This window comes from Triticum dicoccoides, chromosome 3B (assembly GCF_002162155.2).
Source record: "Triticum dicoccoides isolate Atlit2015 ecotype Zavitan chromosome 3B, WEW_v2.0, whole genome shotgun sequence".
NCBI lineage: Eukaryota > Viridiplantae > Streptophyta > Magnoliopsida > Poales > Poaceae > Triticum > Triticum dicoccoides.
In genome coordinates this window covers 824,168,171-824,187,594 of record NC_041385.1, presented here as the reverse complement: position 1 = coordinate 824,187,594, position 19,424 = coordinate 824,168,171, and positions in this window count along the sequence as shown.

Below are 19,424 nucleotides of genomic sequence, written 5' to 3'. Positions count from 1 at the left end.
ACCAGATATCGCCTATTATCCTCTATACTGCTTGCATTAGAGTAGTGTAGCATGTTACTGCTTTCCGTTGATCCTATTCTGATGCATAGCCGGACATTGTTGCTACGTCTGTTGATACCTTACCTGCAATCCTAAATGCTTAGTATAGGATGCTAGTTTATCACCATTGGCCCTACCTTCTTGTCAGCGTGCCTTGCTATACTATTGGGCCGTGATCACTTGGGAGGTGATCACGGGTATATACTATACATACATACATACTTTACAGATGGTGACTAAAGTCGGGTTAGCTCGTTGAGTACCCGCAAGTGATTCCGATGTGGGGGTTGAAAGGACAGGTGGCTCCATCCCGGTAGAGGTGGGCCTGGGTTCCCGGCGGCCCCCGACTGTTAGTTTGTGGCGGAGCACCAGGGCAGGTTGAGACCACCTAGGAGACAGGTGGGCCTGGCCCTGGTCGGTGTTCGCGGTTGCTTCATAATAACACGCTTAACGAGATCTTGGTATTTGATCTGAGTCTGGCTACTGGCCTATACGCACTAACCAACTACGGGAACAGTTATGGGAACTCGACGTCGTGGTATCAGCCGAAGCCTTCTTGACGTCAGCGACTGAGCGGCGCGCGCCGGGTTGGACTGCGTTAACGCAACTTCCTTAGTAATGGAGGTTGCTAGGTCTGCTTCCGGCCGCCCACGCAACATGCAGGTGTGCAATGGGCGATGGGCCCAGACCCCTGCGCGCATAGGATTTAGACTGGCGTGCTGACCTCTCTGTTGTGCCTAGGTGGGGCTGCGACATGTTGATCTTGTGAGGCCGGGCATGACCCAGAAAAGTGTGTCCGGCCAAATGGGATAGAGCGTGTTGGGTTATGTGGTGCACCCCTGCAGGGAAGTTAATCTATTCGAATAGCCGTGATCTTCGGTAATAGGACGACTTGGAGTTGTACCTTGACCTTATGACAACTAGAACCGGATACTTAATAAAACACACCCTTCCAAGTGCCAGATATAACCCGGTGATCGCTCTCGAACAGGGCGACGAGGAGAGGATCGCCGGGTAGGATTATGCTATGTGATGCTACTTGGAGGACTTCAGTCTACTCTCTTCTACTTGCTGCAAGACGGAGGCTGCCAGAAGCGTAGTCTTCGACAGGATTAGCTATCCCCCTCTTATTCTGGCATTCTGCAGTTCAGTCCACCGATATGGACCTTTACACATATACCCATGCATATGTAGTGTAGCTCCTTGCTTGCGAGTACTTTGGATGAGTACTCACGGTTGCTTTTCTCCCCCTTTTCCCCCATTTCCTTTCTTCCTGGTTGTCGCAACCAGATGATGGAGCCCAGGAGCCAGACGCCACCGTCGACGACGACTACTACACTGGAGGAGCCTACTACTACGTGCAGCCCGTTGACGACGACCAGGAGTAGTTAGGAGAATCCCAGGCAGGAGGCCTGCGCCTCTTTCGATCTGTATCCCAGTTTGTGCTAGCCTTCTTAAGGCAGACTTGTTTACTTATGTTTATACTCAGATATTGTTGCTTCCGCTGACTCGTCTATGATCGAGCACTTGTATTCAAGCCCTCGAGGCCCCTGGCTTGTATTATGATGCTTGTATGACTTATTTATGTTTTTACAGTTGTGTTGTGATATCTTCCCGTGAGTCCCTGATCTTGATCGTACATGTTTGCGTGCATGATTAGTGTATGATTGAATCGGGGGCGTCACACCAGGACTAAAGGGTGCGATGCCCATTAGTACCGGTTCAGGCAGTAGTTTGCGCTTTGGGTAGCTCTTTGTTTGGCGGCTGTCGCCATATTTGTCTGCGGTGTTAAGTACTTTGCTCCATCTCATTCGGAGTGCGTCTTCCGCTGTTCTGAGCCTCTGTTTCTGCTTTTTCAAGCTATGTGCAGTGGCGACGAGCTCTTTGCGGAGGTTCTTCTGCTCCAATGATGTGTCCGGCGTGAGATCGTCCGGACTGTTATCTTTGCCGAGAACGGGTTGTTTGTCCAAGTTAGTCTGTTCAAATGATTGCTTAATGGCATGTTCGTCGTCGGCCGGTTCACCCTGCTCTATGGCTGGGTCTGTGTGGGCGCTCTCTTTGTCGAGGTGGGGTTTTGTGCAGCGCTTACGCCGCCGTTTTGACTACTTTCCGAGGGAATTATCCTTCGCAGCGTCCCGTTGTTCCTTGTTATCGCTTCCCTTAGGTGTGTTCACCATATATACATCGTGGGTTGAGGTGGCCTTCCAGTGCCCTGTAGGCGCTAGATCTTGGTTGTCTCCGGCATCGTCGTCCATACCGTCGATGTCTTCGGAGTCGAAGTCAAGCATGTCGGTTAAGTCGTCGACAGTGGCTACAAAGTGGGTGGTGGGTGGGTGTTGAATTTCTTCGTCGTCCGAATCACAACCTTCCTGACCATAATTCGGCCAGGGCTCTCTTGAGAAAGAGAGAGACTTTAGTGAGTTCAGGATATCACCGAAGGGCGAGTGCTGAAAGATGTCCGCGGCGGTGAACTCCATAACCGGCGCCCAATCGGATTCGACCGGCAGGGGCGCGAAGGGTTCGGAGTCCGGAGAGGAGTCCGGCACCTGGGAGTCATGAGCTTCGCAAACGATAGGGATGGTGTTCGGCTCGATCGCCATAGAGATTTCAGCCCCCGAGGTGGTGTCCAACCACCCATCCTCGATCGGCGAAGTCGGCTCCGAACTAACGGTCGGAGCGGACTCTGGTGCGGCCTCCAGGGCACAGTTCGGCGGCAGAGCTAGACCGTTGTTTAGGCACATTTTGACTATAGTTTGACCAGATTGACCAAAATTCGAAATAACTGAAATAATTATTTATTAATACTAATATTCTAGAATAATTAGTTTGACCATTGTTTGACCATAGTTTGAAATTTTTTCGATTTTTTCCACTCTAGATCTCAAAAGCCCCGTATCTTTTTTTCTGTTAGGTTTTTGAGGATTTTGAAAATGTTTAACGGGGTTCCCCGAATTAAATTCTGATGTAACTTTTCGAGTAGATGATTTTTCATATAAAAAACTTTTTCATCCGATTTAGTATGCAAAAGTTTTGCCCATTTTTACAAATTCTCGAGAGATTTTGCAAATAAAGTCGAAATTCATATTTGCAAATTTTCCCAACAACTAGACCACATATCACATGGGAAACTTATTTTATTTTATTTTTTGACATTTTCATCATTTTCTTTTATTTTGTTAAAACTGAAAAGGCGATCCACAGGGGGGGTAGAGTTTGAAAATGGGACCTTTAGTACCGGTTCGTGCCATGAACCGGTACTAATGCCTCAAACCCCATTAGTACCGGTTCGTGGCACCAACCGGGACTAAAGGTCTAATGGCACCGCACCCTTTAGTCCCGGTTCGTGGCACCAACCGGGACTAAAAGGTCCAGACGAACCGGGACTAATGCCCACGTGGCCCCTGGGCTCACGAACCGGGACTAATGCCCCCATTAGTCCCGGTTCTGGATTGAACCGGGACTAATGGGCTAACACGGCCTGGACCGAAGCCCTCTTTTCTACTAGTGAGCCGCCGAATACGAAGATCTGTCCGGGAAGAAAAGTCTCACCCTGGACCGCGTCGTTGTCGATGATTGACGGAGCCATCGGGCGTATAAGTGACGACATAGAGGAACTCTCAATGAAAGCACCAATGTCGGTGTCAAAACCGGCGGATCTTGGGTAGGGGGTGCCGAACTGTACGTCTAGGCGGATGGTAACAGGAGACAAGGGACACAGTGTTTTTACCCAGGTTCGGGCCCTCTCGATGGAGGTAAAACCCTACTCCTGCTTGATTAATATTGATGATATGGGTAGTACAAGAGTAGATCTACCACGAGATCAGAGAGGCTAAACCCTAGAAGCTAGCCTATGGTATGATTGTTGTTCGTCCTACGGACTAAAACCCTTCGGTTTATATAGACACCGAATAGGGTTAGGGTTACGCAGAGTCGGTTACAATTGTAGGAGATCTACATATCCGTATCGCCAAGCTTGCCTTCCACGCCTAGGAAAGTCCTATCCGGACACGGGACGAAGTCTTCAATCTTCTATCTTCATAGTCCAGGAGTCCGGCCAAAGATGATAGTTCGGCTATCCGGACACCCCCTAGTCCAGGACTCCCTCACCCGTGCCTCCTCTCTCTCTCTCCCAGTGCTCCGATCGCCCCCTAGGTAGCCGCACCACAAACTCTCCGCCGCCGCTCCGCTTATCGTCGCCACCACCGCTAGCATAGCTCGCGTCCAGGCCTCGTCTCGAGCTCCTGGAGCTCCAAGGAGTCCAAAGCGCCCACCTGTTGGCCCTGCCGTGACCCCCCGTTGCCATTCATCATCGCATCCGAGCGCCACCGCCGCTTCCTGTCGCCGCCCCGTCAGCTCCGGCCACCCCCTCACCAACCTTGGCCACCATTGGATGCGGCGCATTCCCAGCGTCCCATAGATCCCAAGTGCACGTGGATCTGTGCCTTGTGCATGTTTTCTGGTGAAGCACCGCCATGGAGTTGGTCGCCGTCGGCTTAATCCCGGCCGAGCCGACATGTCCGACTTGTTTAGCCACTAATTGGTTGGCTAATAGCCACTGCCATGTGGGGTCGCCTATGTAGCAATTAGGTTAGGTTATAGTTAATGAATTAATTAATTGGCTCACTGACAGCTCGACCCCACACTTAATTAGATTAATTAGGTTTATTTTTAAACTGTTTATTAACTGTCCCACTGACTAATGGGACCCACTGGTCAGATTGACCAATCAACCTGCTAACTGGGCTAGTCTAAGTCAATGACAGGTGGGCCCCCTGTTGACCCAGTTGACCAGTCAACTGGTCAACAGTTGACCTGCTGACATGGCCCCTAGCCCCACTGTCAGCCTAATGAGCTTTCTGCTGGGTACACTTCCCAGTACCCCTAGCAATTTATCCATTTAATTTTCGAATTAAATTATTTCCAGGATTTCAGAATATTTGTTAAAATTTGAAAAATCATATACTCGGATGAAAATATTTTATACATGAAAGTTGCTCAGAACGATGAGACGAATACAAATACGCAGTCTGTTCGCCTGCCACACGTCCGTAGCATAGAGAACGTGCAACATTTCACCTCTAGTTCATTTGTACGAAAACGCGGAACACCGGGAATACTTTCCCGGGTGTCTCCCCCCTTCGCAAGTATCACCTACTACCGTGTTAGGGCACACATAGCACCGATCATTGTCATGTCATGCATCGTCATGCTTATGTTTGCATTATATTTGTTGTTTCTTACCCCTCTTCTCTCCGGTAGACTACGAGACTGACGCCGCTGCTGCCCCGATCGACTACTGAGTTGACGACCCCTCCTTGTTGCCAGAGCAACCAGGCAAGCCCCCTCCCCCCCCTTGATCACCTAATATCGCATATTCCTTCTCTCTACTGCTTCCATTAGAGTAGTGTAGCATGTTACTACTTTCGGTTAATCCTATTCTGTTGCATGGCCTATCATTGTTGCTACAATTGTTGATACCTTTACCTGCAATCCTACATGCTTAGTATAGGTTGCTAGTACTTCATCACTGTCCCTACATTCTTGTTCGTCTGCCATGCTATAGTATCGGGCCATGATCACTCGGGAGGTGATCACGGGTATATACATACATACATACATACATACTATATAGGTGGTGACTAAAGTTGGGTCGGCTCGTAGAGTACCCGCAAGTGATTCGGATATGGGGGCTGAAAGGACAGGTGGTTCCATCCAGGTAGTGGTGTACCTGGGTTCCCGACGGCTCCCAAGTGTTACTTTGAGGCGGGCGATAGGGCAGGTTGTGACCACCTAGGCGACAGGTGGGCCTGGTCCTGGTCGACGTCTGCGATTACACCAATTAACACTGCTGCAGGATAGTGCTAACATGACACTACGACCAGAGACCCTTTGAGAAATTGTGTGTGATGCAATAATCGCAAACGGTGGTGTCAGAGGACCGTAAAAAATGTCCAAAACATTTGCGATAACCGATGCATCAAACATTGTTCGGATTTTAGTTGCATGTGCGATGCAGGGCATACGGTTGATTCAGTCAAACTATTTGTGATGAGGAAGAACAACAGAAACGGGCAGCCATATCAATTTGTGTGCGATATACGGCATACAGTTCCCTCCGATGAACTGTGTGCTATTAGGGAATGCAACAGAAACAGTCAGCCAGATCAAGGTGTGTGTGATATACGGCATACGGTTCACTCGGACAAACTGTTTTCGATTAGGCAAAAGAACGGAAACAGTTCATCTTAACAAGATGTGTGTGATATGGGGCATTTGCAATCAGCCCAAAGAACAAAAGCGATTCGTGTAAACCAGATGGGTGTGATACGCAGCACACAGCCCACTCAGATGAACTATTTGGGATGAGAAATTATAACACAGACGGTTACTATAGTACGTTCGTGTGTGATAGTGGGCAGACACCTACATGTACATCCGAGAATAAGGGCCCATGTTTTGGGCTTCCGATGCGTGGCATACGGTTGATCCAAAAAAATTGTTTGCGATGAGACAGAACAACAAAAACGGGGCTTTGTGGGCCCAGAACCATCAATAAATTTTGACTTTGTTTCTCCTCACATTGCAGATTACAACGCAATAAGTAATTGCAAATATGTTCACACATATCAAACTTATATGTGTTCACACTTAGCACCGGGCTATAAAAGCTACCCACTCGAAAATTACTTCACATTTCCTCTCCTCATCACCTACAAAATTGGTCTTTCCTGTCAGGTCGTTCCGCCATGACCGGTAGGAGGCGTTTCGGGTGGGCATATAACCAGGCAGCAAAGACCAAGGCCACTGAAGCACTAGAGAGGTCCCGCCGCAAAGTGGCAGCCGCAGCAGAGAGGTCCTGCCGCGAAGCGGCAGCCATAGCCGCAGCAGAGATGTCCCAGCGCACCGCGAAGCCCTCGAACGAGCTCTCACGAGCATGTATGAGCTCTCACAAGCGCACTCGCCACATCGGCGATCGCGACGAGCTGGCGTTGCTGAAGTCCTTTGCAGCTGCTCGAGATCAGCGATGCCTCAGTTGACAAGGCGACCGGCCTCGTCGAGCAACTCATGGGTGACAATGTGAAGCTTCTCAAGGCGCTCACTGAGGCAGAGGAGGAAGCCTCCGGCTGGAAGATGCTGCATGAGCAAAGCAGTGCCTCGGGGATGACGCTGACAGCGGTCGTCGAGGAACTAATGGGTGACTTGAGGAAGATCTGGATCGAGCACGAGAAGGAGGTGGAGGAATCCGTGGCTGCTTTCAGGCAAAGCCGTGAGGAATTGAGGATGCAGCTGGAGGATGTCATCGCCCGGCGATCCATCGAAGAGTAGATACAGTAGCGATCTAGTAGATCGTTGTCTACGATTTCCTTCTTCTATTGCCCCCGTGTCTTCCGAACTTTGCCGCATGTGGCATTTAAATTATCTGAAATATGTAAGACAATTATTATCTACGCCATTGTAAATTTGTCGTCGTACTATCCTTTGCCATTTTATTTGTCATCCTATTATCCGTTGCCCTATGTGGCAATTTAAGTTAGGCTGGAATACGAGTTGAAATACGAACAAAGCAAATTTTGCCATCGGATCACAAGCAAACACCCTCCGTCCACCCCTAAAAAAACCTCTGTCCAGGCGCTTTAATTATCCCATTAATGGCGAAGTTTTGAGCGAGGCGGGCTGCAGCTGGTGCATGGAGGTCAAAGAGCTCGCTTCCTGGTGAGCATGGACAGCCTTGCTGCTCGCATGTGTCCCGTCGAGCCTGCGAGGTGGACAGGATGCACTCGTCCCGTCAAGCCTGCACGTCGGACTTCTCACGCTCGTCCCGTCTAATCAAACAGTTGCACGCACGCCATTGAGTATGGTTAAGTATTGACACGGTTCATATGTGTCACATCCCTAGTTCTGGTATGACCTAGGCTAGCTAGTCATGTGCGCATCATGTTTAAATTCCATTTAAATTTGAAATGGGGATTTGTGAAACCCTCAGAAATCATTTTAAGAAATGACCCAAATAAAAAGTGCTCCAAAAAGGTCCAAGAAAATGCTCATGTTGCTCTTTGAAAATATTGGACAGAGATAGAAACCAAATCAATATTTTTAGGAGCTCATAAGTATTTATTTTGGGCATTTGAAATTAATGCATATTTATTTGCGTTGGATATATATGTGTTATATATATAATATATGTCCAAAAAAATATGCCATTTGTTGAGGAGCTCTTGAATAATACCATTAGTTCCTACAAAAATTGGCATAAGGAAATAAAATGATTTAGTATTATTATTAAATCAAAACAAATGTTAGAAATATAGAAAAGAAAAAGAAATAGGAAAAAGGGAGCTTACCTGCAGCCCCTGTGCAGCCTGGCCTGGCCCAGCAGGCCGGCCCAGCCAGCTGGCCGCAGCCAGCTGGCCGTGACAGTCGTCCCCTTCCTCGTGCCAGGAGGACAGGGGCACGCGCTCGCCGCCCGCGCGCATGCGCGTCACCTCCTGCCTGCCTGCCTGGCGCCCTCCCTCATCGCCTGGAAGCCCAGCGCGATGCCACGCGACGCCCCGCATCTCTCTCACTCTCCCTCGCTCTCCCTCCTCCCATGGTTCTCTCTCGCTCACGTGCCCGAGCACTGCCAACGCCGCCACTCGCCGTTACCGTAGCCACCGCCTCCCCCTCGCCTCTCCGACCTGCTCAGAAGCTCCGCCACGTCGCCGTCCACCTCCCCGTTGAGCCACGCGACGCGGGATGCCCTAGAGAGCTGCCATCGCTGTTGTCTTCATCTCCGGTCACCGAAGATCGTCCTCGCCACCCCGCCGACTCCAGCCTTCCCCGAGCCCTCCCACGACGCCCGCCGTTCCCCTGTGAGCCTCACCGTCTTTCCCCTCTCTTCTCGCTGCCGAAAGCGTCCCCTAGCCGTATTTTCCCCCGAAGCTGAAAGCTTCTGCCCGCTGGCCATGTCACTGCCGTCGCCGCAGCCACTCAGGCTCGAAGCCGAGCGCCTTTCCGTGCTTAGTACAGCTCCAGGAGCACGTAGAAGCCACCCGTTGCTCATTCCGTGCACCATAGCGAAGTTTGCATCATCGCCCGAACTCCGGCCGCCGCCGCGAGCTCTGCTTCGGCGAGCTCCGGCACCCAAGCAGCCTACCGCTTGCTCCAAACGACCGGGACGAGCTCCAGCTGCTCGTCTGAGGTCTCCGCGGCCCATTTGGTCGCCGGAGCGACGTTCCCGAGCCCCTCCACCGCGTTCGGCCTTAACGGCGGCTAAACGCCGGTGGGGGTTGACCGTTTGACCTCGTCGGCTTGTCAGGTGGGCCCCATGGGTCAGGTGATTAGCTTAGGGCTAATCACCATTAACTAACCCCCCTGACACTGACAGTGGGCCTCAGTGCCCCTAATCTTCCATTAAGATAAAACTAACCCCCCTGTTTAATCCCGAGTCACTAACGTGTGGACCCCACACGTCAGATTTGACTTGGTCAGCACCGTTGACCTGCTGACGCAGTCATGATGCAGTCCTGATGCAATTAACCTTTTCTGGTTTAAATTTTAATCAGGAAATTCTAGAAAATGATATAAACTTCAAAAATCACAGAAATTCAACCGTAGCTCAGATTGAAATAATTTATATATGAAAATTTATCAAAAAAATCCAATCTATCCATCCGTGCTAGTTTCATGCATGACAAACAAACCTAAACTTCCTGTATAGGTGAAAACATATGAATGGCATTTATAAATGTTAACTTTGGAGTTGCATTTGAACCCTTGGTTCAAATAGAATGCTAGCTGCATTAGCTCAAACAGCATCACATCTACATGCCATGATCATGCGTCATACTGTTGCATATACTCGTGTTTTGATTGTCGACACCGTTCCTTCTTGATAGGTCCTACTCCGGAGAGTGCTCCATAGTACCTGTCTGAGGAGCAATGCCCCCTGTTGATCTACCAGGCAAGCAAACCCCCTTGTTCATTCTGATACAATCCTACTCTCTCTCTCCTGCTCTCAGTTATTGCATTAGGCCAACAACGATTCCATTGCTACTTTGTGCTGCGGTAGCTGAACCCATTCCTCTGCATGACCTGTCATTGCCACAGTAAATAGTTGAAACCCACTAGCATGTGTAGGAGTTGATTGAAGCCAGTGTTGTGTTCCTACCATGCCATGCCTGCTATTGCTTAGAGTGTGTCAGGTCTGATTCATTGGGAATGAATTGGAATGCAGTGCTCTATGCTCTGATGCAAAGAGTGAAGTGTATGAACACGATTTGGTAAAGGTAGCGGTGAGAGGCCATGTAGGAGTACATGGTGGGTTGTCTCACTGGAACCGTCCTTAAGCACTGAGTTATGTGTATGTTGTCCAATGACTAGCTAATACCACACATTGGAATGCTTAAGTGCCCCTCTCGACTTATTAACCAACTTGATCTCTGTCCAGGAGTTGCAATTAGTCTCTGGTGTTTGTAGGTAGTGTTAGTAGTCTACCAAGTGACACCCGGCCAGGTGGGCTTGGGACAGACTAGGCACAGTGGCACGGTGTACCAAGTGGCACCCGGATGGTGGGCTTGGGAACCCTGCTCACATCGTTTGGGGCCGTGAGCGACACCCCAGTCGGATCTCCTTGCGGATGGAACCCGAATAGGCCACAAACCTGCACTAGAGTCTTGTGTGGTTAGTCAGGTCGTAGCCGACACCCTCGCCAGGCTTCCGCTTAAAGGTTGCCAAGATACATGACGTGTACATGGCGGTAAGTGGCGAGAGCATGTGTGAAGAAGTACACCCCTGCAGGATTAACATGATCTATTCGAATAGTCGGGTCCGCGGTTATGGACTTCTTGGATGCTTACATGGTACATAGACAACTTGAAGTGGATACTATAAAATTCTCAAGACAATTGTGAGTGCTATGGATGGCCTTCTCGTAGGGAGACGGGGATGAATCCATAGTAGTGTATTGTGTGGTGATTAGTGGACTCGTGTGTGCCATCTCACCTCAAAGAAGTTTCTCGTAGTCATAGAACAGGATAGCCACTGAGTCAAAGCTGGCCTGCCGCAACTAAACCCCACATTACCTTCTTGATACAAGTGCATGTATGGCAGGATCTGATGTAAGTCTTGCTGAGTACCTTTGTACTCATGTTGCTTTATTTATGTTTTTTCAGCGGAGACTCGGTCTTACTAGTGTTCTCGTGGACTTCGACAAGTAGCTTGTACCTCAGCTACGATCTTGATCGGATGTTGTAGATAGTCAGGCTCTTCAGCCTTTTTCATTTGTAGATGTTTGTACTCAGACTTGTAATGCTTCCGCTTGTTGCTTGTTTGCTCTGAATGTTGGGTGATGTGACCCCTGCTTGTAATAAATGCTATGATGGCTCTTCTGAGCCTTTGTCTATATGAGTTGTTAAGTTATGTTGTGATGCCATGTTGTACAGCACATACTTGCATGTTATGCGTATGTGTAATGTGTATTGCTATGTGTGGGATCTGACTATCTAGTTGTTTATCCTTAGTAGCCTCTCTTACCGGGAAATGTCTCCTAGTGCTTCCACTGCTCCGGAACACTTAGGCTGGCCGGCATGTGTCCTTCTTCGTTACTGTGTTTGTCCCTTCTGGGAAAGGCGCAAATGGTCCCGTGCATGATAAGGCGACACCCGTGGGAATACCGTGCGTGAGGCCGCAAAGTGATATGAGGTGTTACATGCTAGATCGGTGTGGCATAGAATTGGGGTCCTGAAAGCTTTGGTATCCGAGCCTGACTGCCTGTAGGACTACCAAGCCAAACTGGTCGAAGCTGAGTCTAGAAATTCTCTAGTTATGTAAGGGGATTGTGGGAAGGAACGTAAGGCTCTTTTTACTCCTTATACCTCATGGCCTTCTGATTAGAGTCATCCTATCTTTCCTCCGGGGTTAAGGAACTAGGCTTTCTCTTCCGCCTATCAGGATCACGTGTTCTTACTCCGTAGTTCCATAGGATTGGTTGAGCAGAGTCATATCCCAGTTTCGAGTACTTCCGGTCTAGCCTGTTTAGTATGATCTCAGAACCTTCACGCGGGCCATGTTACAGGTTATGTGGTCCATCCCCAACCCCTCTTGTTCAACCGCCATTGATCTCTTCGATGGCCCTGCCATTGATCTTCTCTGCTAAACGGTCAAGGATTTGCGATCCTTATACGCCATCGAGCTCATTTTGTTATTTCTGGAGGACACGTTCTGCGGCGGTGGCTTGGAATCCTCAATTGCCAAGTCAGATCTCAGCGACCACGACCACGAGGAGGGCACCCACAAAGGTTCTTCCACCATGGGTCTATGCTCTTCCAACTGGAAGGATCTAGTCCATGAAATGTGAGTCAACATCCTATCAGCAAATCTTACCTTTTCTAGCTTGTCAACCCATACCCTTTGTTGTAGTAGCATTTGTCGTGCGGTGCTATAACTTTGCCTGTTTAATTATTTCAGTTATGCAAAAATGTATTGTTCAATAGGGCTATGTGATGTTTAAGTATGAATTGTCCACTTTAGTTTCACGAATGGCTATATTTGGTTGTTTATAGTGAGCAGATGCCTTGTTTATCTGTGTTAGGTTGGTTGCAGTGAGAATTTTTTCAGTTATTGAGCCGATGCCTTGTTTGTATGTATTTTGTCTTAGTTTGGTTGCAGTGAGCATTTGTCCAGTTATCAAGCATGTGCCTTGTTTATCTGTCGTTTGATTGTTAGGTTGCTTTTTTTTAGCATTTGTCCAGTTATCAAGAAGATGTCTTGTTTATCTGTATTTGCTTGTTAGGTTGGTTGCAGTGAGCATCTGTCCAGTTTTCAAGCATATGTCCTGTTTATCTATATTTTCTTGTTAGGTTGGTTCCAGTGAGAATCTGTCTAGTTTTCAATGGTATATTTGGTCGTGATACTGATCATTTATGCCTTGTTTATTTCAGTCATTCACAATGTGTTGTTCATTATGTGCAAGTCGGAACTGTGCCGCTTGACTGCATCAATACTAGTTTGAACGGCTATATTTGGTTCCAGTTATGCCTGGTGTAGTTAACAGTTAACACATGCCCTTTATTTCAGTTTTACACATTTATCCAGTGATGTTTAAGCATTACCTACATTCTATTCATTTTCAACAATACCAGTTTGAATTGTAATATTTGATGGTTGTTAAACCTGCTGTTGATAACATTGCCTTCCATTTTTATATGCTTTAACATCATGCTGAAACCAACACATTCAAGCTATCATTTGGAGATGATATTTTTTACCTTTGATTTATTTGTTTGATGTTAAGATTGTCGTACTTATCATGCCTTTCCACTACTTATGCAGGACAACAACGGGAGTGGCCACCATTTTCCGCTGAGGTTAGCTTCATCCCTCGGCGTGTACTCCCCCGTCATTCCATAATGTAGTGCATATAGATCCAGGCCTGGACACTTCTTAGCTTCTAATATTGACTTGTTGCTTGTAGGTACATATGCCCTTGGCAAGGATCCACGCATCGACCCTTTTTGCGTACGGGGCAATGAGATATTCATGAACAAGCATCAGTGAGAAAACTAATAAGGATTATTAGCAAAAAGATACGAATGGTGGCAAGCAAATTATTTGTTTATGCTCTATCCAACACAACAGTGAGTTGTAGGATGGTAACTACAAACTCTGCACCCTTCTCTTTTTCCTGCCCATAATTAGTTCTTAGACAACAATGTCTGAATCTTTTTCGTTCGCAGTGGTTCCTGAAGCAGTTCACTTAAGATTACCTTGCAAAGTACATGATTGGTGGACACGCAATGAAGGTTAAAGTATTTCATCCAGACTACAATGAGCATCGAGAAGTCGTAATGAAGACAGTGAAGGATGGACGGGCAGCCATCACAAGGGGTTGGCCTAGAGTCGTGCGCGCATTACGCATGGAGGAGGGCACAATATGGGCATTCCGCTTCAGCTTCTCCGGCAACCAGAACGTCTTTCGCCTCTCTCTTTACTGCCTTTAGTACAACAGTGGTCCATCATTCTTTACTTGGTGCTTCTGTAGTTCTTCTGTATATGTACATGTGCATCAAATTATGCATTCGTGGTTGAACCTATATTTGTAATAAACCTGATTGGACATGAAATAAGTGATTGCCTACTTTAAAATTCAAAAAGGTGATTTTTTTTAATTAGGGATTACATTGCACACGCTTTGTAAAATCGAAACGTCTGCGATAGACGTGGAGATCAGACACATTTTTAGGATCAACTGCATGTGCGATCAATCTCCACCGCACACACGATCAGCCAGGAAAAAATGTGTGCGATCAATCTCCATTGCACACACGATCAGCCACGAAAAAACATGTGCGATTAACAACAGCATCGCACACAGGTCTTTCTAATTAAATGTTTGCGATAGTCACCTTACCACACACACTTCAAAATTATTGACTATTGGTGATGTTGTGCGCATCGCAAACGTTTGGTACTTCTTGGATTAACTATGTGGGTTGTACATACTAACGGAAACGTATTCCTTGATGGACTGTCTGGAATGTACATACGAACGGAAACATTTACCGGGGGCTGACTGTGTGAGGTGTACTTACGACAAGAAATGATTTCGCATGTATAATTGTTTTTAGCACTACTGTACGTATAACCGTATTTGCTCGCTCGACGGTTGCACATGACCTCATTTTGTCGAGCGTGTGTGCCAGGAGGGCATATCCCCGACGGTTTCTGGGTCATGTGGGAAGGGGGCCCCTATCGCCCACACTCACTTGGCGACGGTTACAAATGTCGTCGCAGAAAGGGGTTTAAAACCGTTTATATAGCACTGACAAGTACCAGTGTAACACGCTTAACAAGATCTTGGTATTTGATTTGAGTTGGGTCGTTGACCTTATACGCACTAACCGCCACGTGGGACAAGATATGGGCAACCGGCGTCATGGTATCAGCCGAAGTCTCCTAGGCGTCAGCGACTGAGCGACGCGCGCCAGGTTGGACCGCGTAACGCAACTTCCTTTGTAATGGGGTTGCTAGGTCCGCTCACCGGCCGCGTTCGCAACATGCAGGTGTGAAATGGGCAATGGGCCTAGACCCCTGCGCGCATAGGATTTAGACCAGCGTGCTGACCTCTCTGTTAGGCCTAGGTAGGGTTGCGACATGTTGATCTCCCGAGGCCGGACATGACCCAGGAAAGTGTGCTCAGCCCGAGGGATCGAGCGTGTCGGGTAATGTGGTGCATCCCTGCAGGGAAGTTGATCTATTTGAATAGTTGTGTCCATGGTGACAGGACGACCCAGAGTTGTACTTCGACCTCATGACAACTAGAACCGGATACTTAATAAAACACACCTAGACAAGTTCTAGAGACAACTCGGTGATCGCTTTCCCACAGGGCGATGAGGGAAGGATCGCCGAGTAGGATTATGCTATGCGATGATACTGGTGAACTTACCATCTACTCTCTTCTACATGCTACAAAATGGAGGCTGCCAGAAGCGTAGTCTTCGATAGGACTAGCTATCCCCCTCTTATTCTGGCACTCTGCAGTTCAGTCCATCGATATTGGCCCTTTACACAAATACACATGGATATGTAGTGTAGATCTTTGCTTGCGAGTTGTCTAGATGAGTACTCACGGTTGCTTCGCTACCTCTTTTCCCCCTTTTCCTCTTCTTCTCGTACGTCACAACCAAATGCTGGAGCCCAGGAGCCAGACGCCACCATCGATGACGACCCCTGCTACACCGAGGGTGCCTACTACTACGTTCAGGACACCGACGACCAGGAGTAGTTTAGGAGGATCCCAGGCAGGAGGCATGCGCCTCTTTCGATATGTATCCTAGTTTGTGCTAGCCATCTTATGGCACCTTGTTTAACTTTATGTCTGTACTCAGATATTGTTGCTTCCGCTGACTAGTTTATGTTCGAGCACTTGTATTCGAGCCCTCGAGAGCCCTGGCTTGTAATATGATGATTGTATGACTTTTTTTCTTTTAGAGTTGTGTTGTGATATCTTCCCGTGAGTCCCTGATCTTGATCGTACACGTTTGCGTGCATGATTAGTGTAAGATTGAATCGGGGGCATCACAATAAGCTACTTGTAGTAATATCATGCAACCCTTGTGCAAAAAAAGAACCACAAAAACAACAAGTAGAGTAGAACATATATAGGTGGCAGTAATGCATATATAGGTGCATTATATATACAAGTAAGAACAAAAAATACACAATCACATAATATCAAAGTGTAATAACCATGTGTTCCTTCTCCCAGCAACGAGCATACTGGTTTTAAGCAACTATTGTGCGTGCTATAAGCAACTTTGTCCATGCAAAAACGTAAGAATCTTGTTCAGTGCAAATACAATCAAACTTTTTCCACACAAAATCAGGGCTGATGTGCACCTCGTCAAGGCCCTACAGCAACCAAACATGCACGAATTAGGAGATTCCCTGGGTGCCCCTTCCAGAGGTTGATCCTCGAGTTGACTTCAAGCTCGACGAGGAAGCGGCATGCGCCGCGACCCCCTGCCCGGGCGGCCACGTCGAGAAGGTCAACGAACGGGAGGAAGGAGGAGGTGAAGGTCTTAGATCCGGCACTGATGTGTGAGGATGAGGAGTGGAGGCACTGGTCAAGGTCACTCTAGCATGGATGCCGATGAGCAGTGTTGCAGGGGAACAACAATTGGATCAGCACCGCCGCGAGGGCGTCGTACACGGCCAAAAAATAAAGTTGGCTGGTGTGAAAGGAAGGGGATTTTGGATTTTGCAGTTGGGGCTTGTGGGTTGCCTACCGCCCGACCAGGTAGGACCTGCATGCTCCAGATCGCCTTACGATGGAATCATGCGTTAGATGTAGCGTGCGCTCCAGATGACAAAAAAGTGCAGCCGCACTTTTAAGCATTTGGGGAAGAACAAAGCCCATAGGTCCCCCACGAGCCAATGCGCGCCCACCCTAGCTGCACGACCCACCTGGTCCCCTTCCCCCTCCTTTTCCTGATTACCAACGCAAGCCCCCAATCCTCTAGCCCGCCGCCCTTCCTCTCATTCCCACCTAACCCTCTCCAGAATCCTCTCTCCTACAGATCTACAAACCTTGGAAATCATAACGCCTTGAACAGAGCATCTTTCTCCCCTCCTTAAACGCGCCAATCAAGTTGCAGTAAAAAAACATGTGACAAAACCTGCACACCCTCTCCGTCCACTCCCCCACCTTCCACTTTCACTTGTTTTAATTACTAGTAATACTTGAACAGCAAAAAAACCCACAAAAATAGGTTGATGATCAGTAAAAGCTTGGCTTGGCTCCTTTCACGTAGAGATAAGCACTTGGTATGGCACATACGAACTTGAAAAGAAAGCTCCCAAAAAGCTAGGAAACTATGTACTACAAGTAGAGAATCTTAAAAAACAGTTCATACATGTATGGGTTGTGGATTGTGCTGTTTTCAAAAAAGTAAAACCAAATGAGGCAACTTTACCAGTGATTTTAGGCAACTCGTGTTAAAATTTGAAGCAACTACTATCAGGCATGTAAAAAATGATAGCTACCCATATCAAAGAATTTCCTTGTAGTAAAAATATCATGCATCCCCTGTGCGAAAGTAAAAACATGCAACAACTTTGCTTGTGATTTCAGGCAAGTCATGCTAAATTTTGAAGCAACTAGTGTTGGGCATTAAAAAGGGACTGTTGCCCCAATAAGCTCCATGCAATAATATTAGGCAACCTTTGTGAAAAAGAAAGAAAAACAAAGAACGACAAAAACAAGAAGTAGAGGACATCATATATAGGTGGCAGTAACACATATATAGGTGACAGTAACACATATATAAGCGAAAATGCTAAAGTGAGCCCGAGCAGTAGTGCTCTTGTTATTGGAATATCCTATTTGACGCGTTTTGCGTCAAATTGTCGAGGTACCGCACACCCCTTCTGAAGGAAATATGCCCTAGAGGCAATAATAAAGTTATTTTTTATTTCCTTATTTCATGATAAATGTTTATTATTCATGCTAGAATTGTATTAACCAGAAACATAATACATGTGTGAATACATAGACAAACATAGTGTCACTAGTATGCCTCTACTTGACTAGCTCATTGATCAAAGATGGTTATGTTTCCTAACCATAGACATGTGTTGTCATTTGATTAATGAGATCACATCATTAGGAGAATGATGTGATTGACTTGACCCATTCCGTTAGCTTAGCACTTGATCGTTTAGTATGTTGCTATTGCTTTCTTCATGACTTATACATGTTCCTACAACTATGAGTTTATGCAACTCCCGTTTACCGGAGGAACACTTTATGTGCTACCAAACGTCACAACGTAACTGGGTGATTATAAAGGAGCTCTACTAGTGTCTCCAAAGGTACATGTTGATTTGGCGTATTTCGAGATTAGGTTTTGTCACTCCGATTGTCGGAGAGGTATCTCTGGGCCCTCTTGGTAATGCACATCACTACAAGACTTGCAAGCAATGTAGCTAATGAGTTAGTTACGGAATGATGCATTACGGAACGAGTAAAGAGACTTGCCGGTAACGAGATTGAACTAGGTATTGAGATACCGACGATCGAATCTCGGGTAAGTAACATACCGATGACAAAGGGAACAACGTATGTTGTTATGCAGTTTCACCGATAAAGATCTTCGTAGAATATGTAGGAGCCAATATGAGTATCCAGGTTCCGCTATTGGTTATTGACCGGAAACAGTTCTAGGTCATGTCTACATAGTTCTCGAACCCGTAGGGTCCGCACGCTTAACGTTACGATGACAGTTTTATTATGAGTTTACAAGTTTTGATGTACCGAAGGTTGTTCGGAGTTCCGGATATAATCACGGACATGACGAGGAGTCTCGAAATGGTCAAGACATAAAGATTGATATATTGGATGACTATATTCGGACACCGGAAATGTTCTGGGTGATTTCGAAGAAAACCGGAGTGCCGGAGGGGTTACCGGAACCCCCGGGGGAAGTATTGGGCCTTAGTGGGCCTGAGGGGCGAGAGGGCAGCAGCCCAGGAGGTGGCGCCCCCCCGCCCCCATGGGGAGTTCGAATGTGACTAGGGAGGGGGCGCGGCCCCTCTTTCCCTCTCCCTCTCCCTCTCTTTCCTTCCCCCTCTCTCTTCCTAGTTGGACTAGGAAAGGGGAGTCCTACTCCCACTAGGAGGAGGACTCCCCCCCCCCTCCTTGGCACGCCCCCTAGGGCCGGCCGGCCACCCCCCTTGCTCCTTTATATACGGGGGCAGGGGGAACCCTAGAACACACAAGTTGATCTTCGTGATTGTTGCTTAGCCATGTGCGGTGCCCCCTCCACCATATTCCACCTCTGTCATATCGTAGCGGTGCTTAGGCGAAGCCCTGCGTCCCTGGAACATCATCACCGTCACCACACCGT